General features: G+C 43.9%; 1 pseudogene; it reads left to right on the forward strand.

The window, feature by feature from the left end:
- Positions 1-5,786: 5,786 nt before the first annotated feature.
- Positions 5,787-7,268, forward strand: LOC129563429 (ribosome biogenesis protein NSA2 homolog pseudogene; annotated as a pseudogene).
- The last annotated feature ends 1,192 nt before the right edge of the window (positions 7,269-8,460 follow it).

An 8,460-nucleotide genomic window follows, 5' to 3' on the forward strand; every position in this document is an offset into this window, starting at 1 on the left:
CTGTATCCTTTCACTCCGATGGACACAACTGTGAGTGTAACTGCTTTCAGTGAGTTCTGAGAGTCTTACTATGAAATGATCAAAGAGGAGGGTGGTCTTGGGGACCCCATCACTTGTAGTTGGTGTCCAAAGTTAGAGTGTCCTTTGGGACCCCTAATCCTTCCAAACCCCAAACCCTCCAGCTCGCTTGTCCATGCCGTTCCCTCTTTGTTAAACACCCTCGCCCTCTTGTCTACCCATCAGAACTACTCAGTCATCACTCTCCATCTTTTGTAGGCCTTTCCTGACCCTCCACACTCAGGGCAGAGTGGCTCTTGGCTCCTCCTATGCTGCTACATTTAGAGATGTAGAGACAGAGAATTTCTTTATGAGTTTGCCATTCTCCTCTTGTAGTCTAGATACTCTTCCTGAGTGGGGAATCTTTCCAACCCAGGGATTGAACCCAAGTGTCCTGCATTGTAGACAAATTCTTTACTGGCTGAGCCACCAGGGAAGCCCAAGAATACTGGAGTAGGTAGCCTATCCCTTCTCCAGGGAATCTTCCCAACCCGGGAATTGAACCAGGGGTCTCCTGCATTGCAGGTGGATTCTTTACCAACCGAGCTCCCAGGGAAGCCCTGAGTAGGTCCCCGGCGTACTTCTTTTCCCTCTCTTCCTCTCCTTCAAGCATGAACGTATTCAGAGCCTCTGCGCTCCCCTATGGTATCTTTGTAAGGTTGGGAGAAAGCAGTGCTCATTGTCCCCATAGCCTGGCTTGGTCACTGGCACAGAGCCTGGCTTCCAGCCCTCACTTACGCCCTTAGCCGGGAGCCCTGTGCAGCGCGCGCTGTGCACAGGATGCTCAGCCGCCCTGTATGCACTGCGCACGCATTCATTTTCATCCACGTATTTGCATATTCCCGCATTCAACAGTTCCTATAACCACATACACGGAATATCCACTCTGAAGACAAGATGATGCAGAGGCCATATCTCTCACCTATGCATCCCAGAGGCTGGCACAGTGCCTTGCGCCTAGCAAGTGCTTCAGTTAATATATGAATTAATGAATGATTAAACAGATGATTCACAGTAGGGGGACTGTGGCAAACACTGTATGTTCACCAAGAACATAAATTTATACTTTTCTCCAAAAGCAGAGATGCTGAACCTGATCTGAGTCATGGGTCTCTTTGGAAATCTAAAAATCTGTAGTCAGTCTCCCATTTCAGTCAGGATAGGGAAGGATCTTCTGAGGTAACGCATACTTTCAAATTCTTATAGCCTTGGACTTTCCGGGTGGTTCAGATGGTAAAGATTCTGCCTGCAATGTAGGAGACACGGGTTTGATCCCTGGGTTGGGATCAAAGAAGGAAATGGCTATCCACTCCAGTATTCTTGGCTGGAGAATCCCACAGACAGAGGAGCCTGGCGGGCTACAGTCCACGGGGTCGCAAAGAGTCAAGCACGAGAAAAATATATTAAAAAAAATACTAGTTTTATTAAAATAGAGAGATACTGCTGACCCAATAAGAAGCCCATTGATAGGCTAGATGTGGCCCAGGGCCCCCGGGGGTTTCGACCTCTGCTGGAGAGAGAGCCTTTCTCTCCACCTTCAGCCCTAGTGCTTTGCTCATACAAACCCTGTACACCCTGCTCCCTGCTGTGGTCTCCCCATGTGTCATAGTGGGGCAGACCCGTCCTATTCAGTTGGTGCTAAATAGATGCATGCTGGTTATTTCTTCCCAGAGCACTAGGAATTAGCCTCTGTGTTTAGAGTCTGTAGGGAAGTCCTTTTGGCCCTGAGCTCATCAGGTCTGCGCAGCACTCGCTGGCCTGTGAAGAAAGCTTGACTTCATCAGCTCCCTCCAGGAGCTACTCTCAAAGGAACCCCTCCTCTCTTACTGTGTCTCCCTCCAGCCTGTCATCAGCCAAGGTTGATGTGTGTAGGGCCAAGGGGAAGCAGCTCTTACAGCTGAAATGGGAAGACCAAACCTTTTACAAAGCTTTGCCCAGAGTAAACACTGGGTGATTCCCTGCCTGTCCCAGTTTCCTAATTTGGGCATTTATTTTTTTTAATTGGAGGCTAATTATTTTACAATATTATATTGGTTGGTTTTGCCATACATTGACATGAATCCGCCCCGGGTGTACATGAGTTCCCCCTCCTGAACCCCCTCCCACCCCCCTCCTCCCCTTATCCTCCCTCTGTGGGGCGGGCTAGGTAGTGATGGTGGGGGTTTTCCTCCCTGCCAGACACAAGGCACACATCATGCTCACTGGGCTCTCTCCATTTGCTTACCGCCTTAACAGCTCTCCAGCTGCGGTTACAGAGACCACCTCATTGAATTCTCACAGCCAGTGAAGCAGCTGTTAGCATCCCTTTTCCCGAGGAGGTAACAGATGCTCAAAAAGGCAGTCACGTTACTTGCCCCAGCTTCTAGGATGTCACATGTCCAAGCGAAGCTCCTCCTCATGAGTGTTTCTCCCAACTAGAGGATCTTGCATAACACCTCTACATTTAAGGCTATTTCCATGAGTTGCGGAAATACTTTTCCTCATGTAGGTTTCTGTTTTTACTTTGTTTTTGTTGCTGTTCAGTCACTAAGTTGTGTCCGACTCTTTGTAACCCTGTGGATTGTAGCACGCCAGGCTCCTCTGTCCTCCACTCTCTCTCGGAGTTTGCTCAAATTCATGTCCATTGAGTCGGTGATGCTATTGAACCATCTCTCCTCTGCTGCCCATTTCTCCTCCTGCCTTCAATCTTTCCCAGCATCAGGGTCCTTTCCAATGAGTCGGCTCTTTGCATTGGGTGGCCAAAATATTGGAGCTTTAGTTTCAGCATCCGTCCTTCCGATGAATGAATATTCAGGGTTGACTTCCTTTAGGTTTGATTGGTTTTATCTCCTTGCTGTCCTAGGGACTCTCAAGAGTCTTCTCCGGCACCACAGTTGGAAAGCATCAATTCTTTGGCGCTCAGTTTTCCTTATGGTCCTGCTCTCACATCTGTACATGACTACTGGAAAAACCAAAGCTTTGACTATACTCTGTTGGGAAAGTGATGTCTCTGCTTTTTGAAATGCTGTCTAGGTTCGCCCTAACTTTTCTTCCAGGGAGCAAATGTCTTTTAAATTTCATGGCTGCAGTCACCATCTGCAGTGATGGAGCCAAGAAAGTAACATTTTTATTTAGCCTTGCACTCTATAATAGTGTCTTCAGAGCCCTGGAGTGATGTGCTGTTTACAAGCTTTTCTAATTTGCATTAAGACAGAGAAAGACAACACCAAAGAATGCTCAAACTACCGCACAATTGTGCTCGTCTCCCACGCTAGTAAAGTCATGCTCAAAATTCTCCAAGCCAGGCTTCAGCAATACATGAACCGTGAACTTTCAGATGTTCAAGCTGGATTTAGAAAAGGCAGAGGAACCAAGAGATCAAATTGCCAACATCCGCTGGATCATGGAAAAAGCAAGAGTGTTCCAGAAAAACATCTATTTCTGCTTTATTGACTATGCCAAAGCCTTTGACTGTGTGGATCACAATAAACTGTGGAAAATTCTGAAAGAGATGGGAACACTAGACCACCTGACCTGCCTCTTGAGAAACCTGTATGCAGATCAGGAAGCAACAGTTAGAACTGGACATGGAACAACAGACTGGTTCCAAATAGGAAAAGGAGTACGTCAAGGTTTTATACTGTCACCCTGCTTATTTAACTTATATGCAGAGTACATCATGAGGAATGCTGGGCTGGAAGAAGCACAAGCTGGAATCAAGATTGCTGGGAGAAATATCAATAACCTCAGATATGCAGATGACACCACCCTGATGGCAGAAAGTGAAGAGGAACTCAAAAGCCTCTTGATGAAAGTGAAAGAGGAGAGTGAAAAGGTTGGCTTGAAGCTCAACATTCAGAAAACTAAGATCATGGCATCTGGTCCCATCACTTCATGGGAAGTAGATGGAAAAACAGTGGAAACAGTGTCGGACTTTATTTTTTTGGGCTCCAAAATCACTGCAGATGCTGATTGCAGCCATGAAATTAGAAGATGCTTACTCCTTGAAAGGAAAGTTATGACCAACCTAGATAGCATATTAGAAAGCAGAGACATTACTTTGCCAACAAAGGTCTGTCTAGTCAAGGCTATGGTTTTTCCAGTGGTCATGTGTGGATGTGAGAGTTGGACTGTGAAGAAAGCTGATCGCCGAAGAATAGATGCTTTTGAACTGTGGTGTTGGAGAAGACTCTTGAGAGTCCCTTGTACTGCAAGGAGATCCAACCAGTCAACCCTAAAGGAGATCAGTCCTGGGTGTTCATTGGAAACTCCAATACTTTGGCTACCTGATGTGAAAAGCTGACTCATTGGAAAACACCCTGATGCTGGGAGGGATTGGGGGCGGGAGGAGAAGGGGACGACAGAGAATGAGATGGCTGGATGGCATCACTGACTCGATGGACATGAGTTTGAGTGAACTCCTGGAGTTGGTGATGGACAGGGAGGCCTGACGTGCTGCGATTCATGGGGTCTCAGAGAGTTGGACATGACTGAGCAACTGAACTGAACTGAACTGAATTAGAATAAGAGCTCTTTTATTCTGTGTCACTGAGTCTCACAGTTGAATCAGTAATAGAGTATATTCAGGTTAAATCAAGGTATTAAAAATGATATATACATATCCTAAGTAGTTTATCCTAACTTCAAATATGTATATTGTTTCATGTAAACAATGGACTTCTCTTTGAGTGTGGCATTGTGTTAGTTTCCTAGATCTGTCCTAACAAAGTACCACAAACAGAGCAGCTTAAACAAGAGAAAGGCAGTCTGAGAGTCTGGAGGCTAGAAGTCCAAGATGAAGGTGTCAACAGAATTGGTTCTTCCTGAGGGTTGTGAGTGAGAATCTGGTCATGCCTTCTCTGAGCTTCTGATGGCTTGCGGACGCTCTTGGGTAACCTTGACTCACACACGCATCATCCCAATCTCTCCTTTCATCTCTCCTCCAGGAATACCTGTGTTCAGATTCCCCCGTCATAAGGACACCAGTCATATCGGATTAGGAGCCCATCTTACTCAAGTATGACCTCATCTTAACTACTTATGTCTGGAATGACCCTATTTCCAAATAAGGTCACATTCTGAGGAAGTAGAGGTTAGGATTTTAGCATATCTTTTGGGGGGAGGGGCAAAATTCTCCACAGCACAGATATATTAACCAGGATTTCATGGTATCTAGCATAAACTGCACCCAAAGTACATTGCCCACAATTTCTGAATTTCAGATTCTTTAAAATGGTATGAGAATTCAGACCCTTGGATATAAATTTGAGTGTGAAACCTTCTAGGATTTTATTCCTTTTCCCTATGGTTTTACAGCTGTCTTCCTGCCCACCAAACTCAACAACAAAATTTGTGATATCATTCTTGAGCAATTTATGTTTGCCATCTATCTTTAAGGCATTCGACTTGATTTTCATATAACTTGGGCTTTTTTTTCTTTTCCTACTGATATTTCATTGATTTACATGATATTTACTTGAGTCACATATGTCCAATAAGAAACACATTTGGCGCAGCCTGGTTTGGGAACAAGCTCAGAGGCCTCTTGGTGAGCATGCCATGACCCCAATGGCAATGGAAGTCTGTGGGTGGATGAGTGAGTATTCCTAAGGATGCAAGTGTCGATCAACAAAACTGAGAAGGGCACGGAGTCTGCTCGTGGGTCTCTGAGACCCACAAATCGAGAGCCTCTGTGCTCTGGCGGCTGCACCCAGTGGCTGGGCTGCCCTCACCATGCCACAAAATGAATATATGAATATATCGAGTTACACCAGAAGCGCTATGGATATCACTTGGATTACCATGAGAAAAAGGGGTGAGAAGGAAGGTCAAGAGGCTCATGAATGTTCAAAGGAGGTGAAAAAGATGATTGGTCTGAAAGCTAAGCTCTACCACAGACCGCTCCATGCTGAGAAAATACACATGAAAAAGATGCTTGAAAAGGGATACAACCAAACAGAAGCACGATGAAAGGACTTCACGGAGAACAGCACCTACCTAACCACTGGGCAGAAGGGGACAGTCTCGAGCTGAGGTACTTTCCAATATGATTAAACAAAAATGAAAAGAGAAAGTGGGAAAATGGAAGCCTCTCTGCCCAAAGTTCTCGCCTAGGGAGAAACCGAAGTATGAAAAGTTATTTGAATGGAAAGACAAAGACGAAAGCCTAGAAAAGGATGGTTACAAATATTGCTTTGTTGAACATGGCTCTCCTCGAAAACTACCTAAATATGAAAGATTCATTAGGCCAATAGGATTATGTTTCAAGCAGGCCCATGTGACACATCCTGAACTGAAAGCCACCTTTTGCCTGCCAGTCTTTGGTGTGAAGAAGAATCCCTCATCCCCACCATATACACCTTTGGGTATTCTTACCAAAAAAGTCAAGTATTAGGCGCTCAGTCGTGTCCAACATTTTGCAACCCCATGGACTGTAGCCCGCCAGGCTCCTCTGTCCATGGGATTCTCTAAGCAAGAATACTAGAGTGGGTTGCCATTTCCTCCTCCAGGGACCTTCCCAACTGTACATAAAGATTTCATTAATGTGCACTAGAGGATACCCCAGGTCAACCTGTTATAGAAAACTGTCTCTTGAGACTCTAAATTCTATGCCAGTCCTAGACTCCTGGTTGGGGTTTTAAGGTGAACGACCTGGGGCTGTTTATTTCCACCAACCTGACTGCGAATTGAAAGGCACAGTTGAAATGTCTATTTTTCTTGCCATCCTCAGAAGAGATTGCTGCAAATCTACTCTGTGACTCTCATTCTTTTCAGCTTACAATACAAATAGCTTATTATTTTTTGCCACCTGTGTCTTATAATAAAGCAGTGCTGAAAAATTAAATTGAAGAAAGTTCAGTTGCCATACAGGCTATGAAAATGATTTGCTGGTGGTGATTTTTAAGCTTGATTCTAAATAGATTTATGAAGAAGGGCACTTGGAAGACTTGTACAAATTTTGCTATTTAAGATATCTTGAAATTATAGGCTTACTCTCCCTAAAATTTCAAAAACGTAGAGCTTAGGCTCTTAAGGGTATAGCAGTGATAAAAGCTTTCATAGTCATTTCTAAAAAGCAACATTTCATAGTTACCAAAGGTGCTGTTATTGAGGCGAATGTGAATGAATTGGGCCTTGTGATACAAGAAGGCAAAGTTATTTGGGAAAAATATGCCCAGGTTACCAGCAATCCTGAAAATGATGGATTCATAAATGCAGTCTTACTGGTTTAACAGCAGTTACTTACGTATAGCTCCTTGTAATTATTGAAGACTACACATCAATCAGGATACCATTACTCATATTTCTGAATTGTACCAACCAGCCTTACATGTCTACAGTCATCAAGAAAACTATTTATTCCACTGTTAACAAGAAAAAAAAAACATTAAAATAGCTTAATTAAAAAAAAAAACAGAAAATTGAGAGTTCAGTGAAATGCATATTGTGTAAAGGAACATCTGCTGTGTATAACTGATGAAAAAGTGTGTAACTCCCCTAAACCATCTCATCACCAATGGGATATGCACCATACTTTGTAAAAGACTATCACTGAGGCATTGATTTACACATTTTTGACGTTTATAAGTATTTATATAGAACCATGTCTGTGCTGAGTGCCGGAGGCCGAGACAATTGAGTAAAGCTTAGTCTTGTGCCCTCTGTGAAGCAGAGGAGAAAGTAGCAGTGGTTGGAAATGTCTTTCAGTGCATTTCCCAGAGCCATGGAAGGTGTTTGAAATAGATTTAGAAAGAATGCAATGGTATTAGTCAGACTTTCCCAAAGAAACGGAACCAATAAGATAGAAGACATATCATGGATACAAATATATATTTCTTTATTTTAATTAACTAATTTTAAGAAATGGGTTCATGTAATGACAGAGGCTAGCAAGTCCAGAATCTGCCCGGTGAGCTGGTAAGCTGGGAATTAAGGTTGCAGATCAAGTCCAAGGCTGTTTGTGCAGGGTTCCCTCTTGCTCAGCGGGGAAAAACCTTAGTGATAGAAGGACATCCCCTTGGAGAGTAAGGGGAATTTTGGAGGGTGCCTGGGATTTGGGGTAAAGTATCTCCATGCTAGCCCTTCCTAAGTCACTTTTCAGGGAATTGCCTGAACCTGATCTCTGCCTCCAGCAAGGAAGATATACTTTATTTATCAGCGATAAAGTTTATTTATAACTGAAGACCTCTATCTGCTGAAAAGGGCTGAAGACCTTTTCTTCCAAGGAGTAAGCATCTTTTAATTTCATGGCTACAATCACCATCTGCAGTGATTTTGAAGGCCCCCAAAATAGTCTGTCTGTGTTTCCATTGTTGCCCCATCTATTTGCCATGAAGTGATGGGACCAGATGCCATGATCTTAGTTTTCTGAATGCTGAGTTTTAAGCCAACCTTTTCACTCTCCTCTTTCACTTTCCTCAAGAG

The sequence above is a fragment of the Moschus berezovskii genome, chromosome 9 (assembly GCF_049115385.1).
Source record: "Moschus berezovskii isolate FMDL1 chromosome 9, NW_MosBer_1.0, whole genome shotgun sequence".
NCBI lineage: Eukaryota > Metazoa > Chordata > Mammalia > Artiodactyla > Moschidae > Moschus > Moschus berezovskii.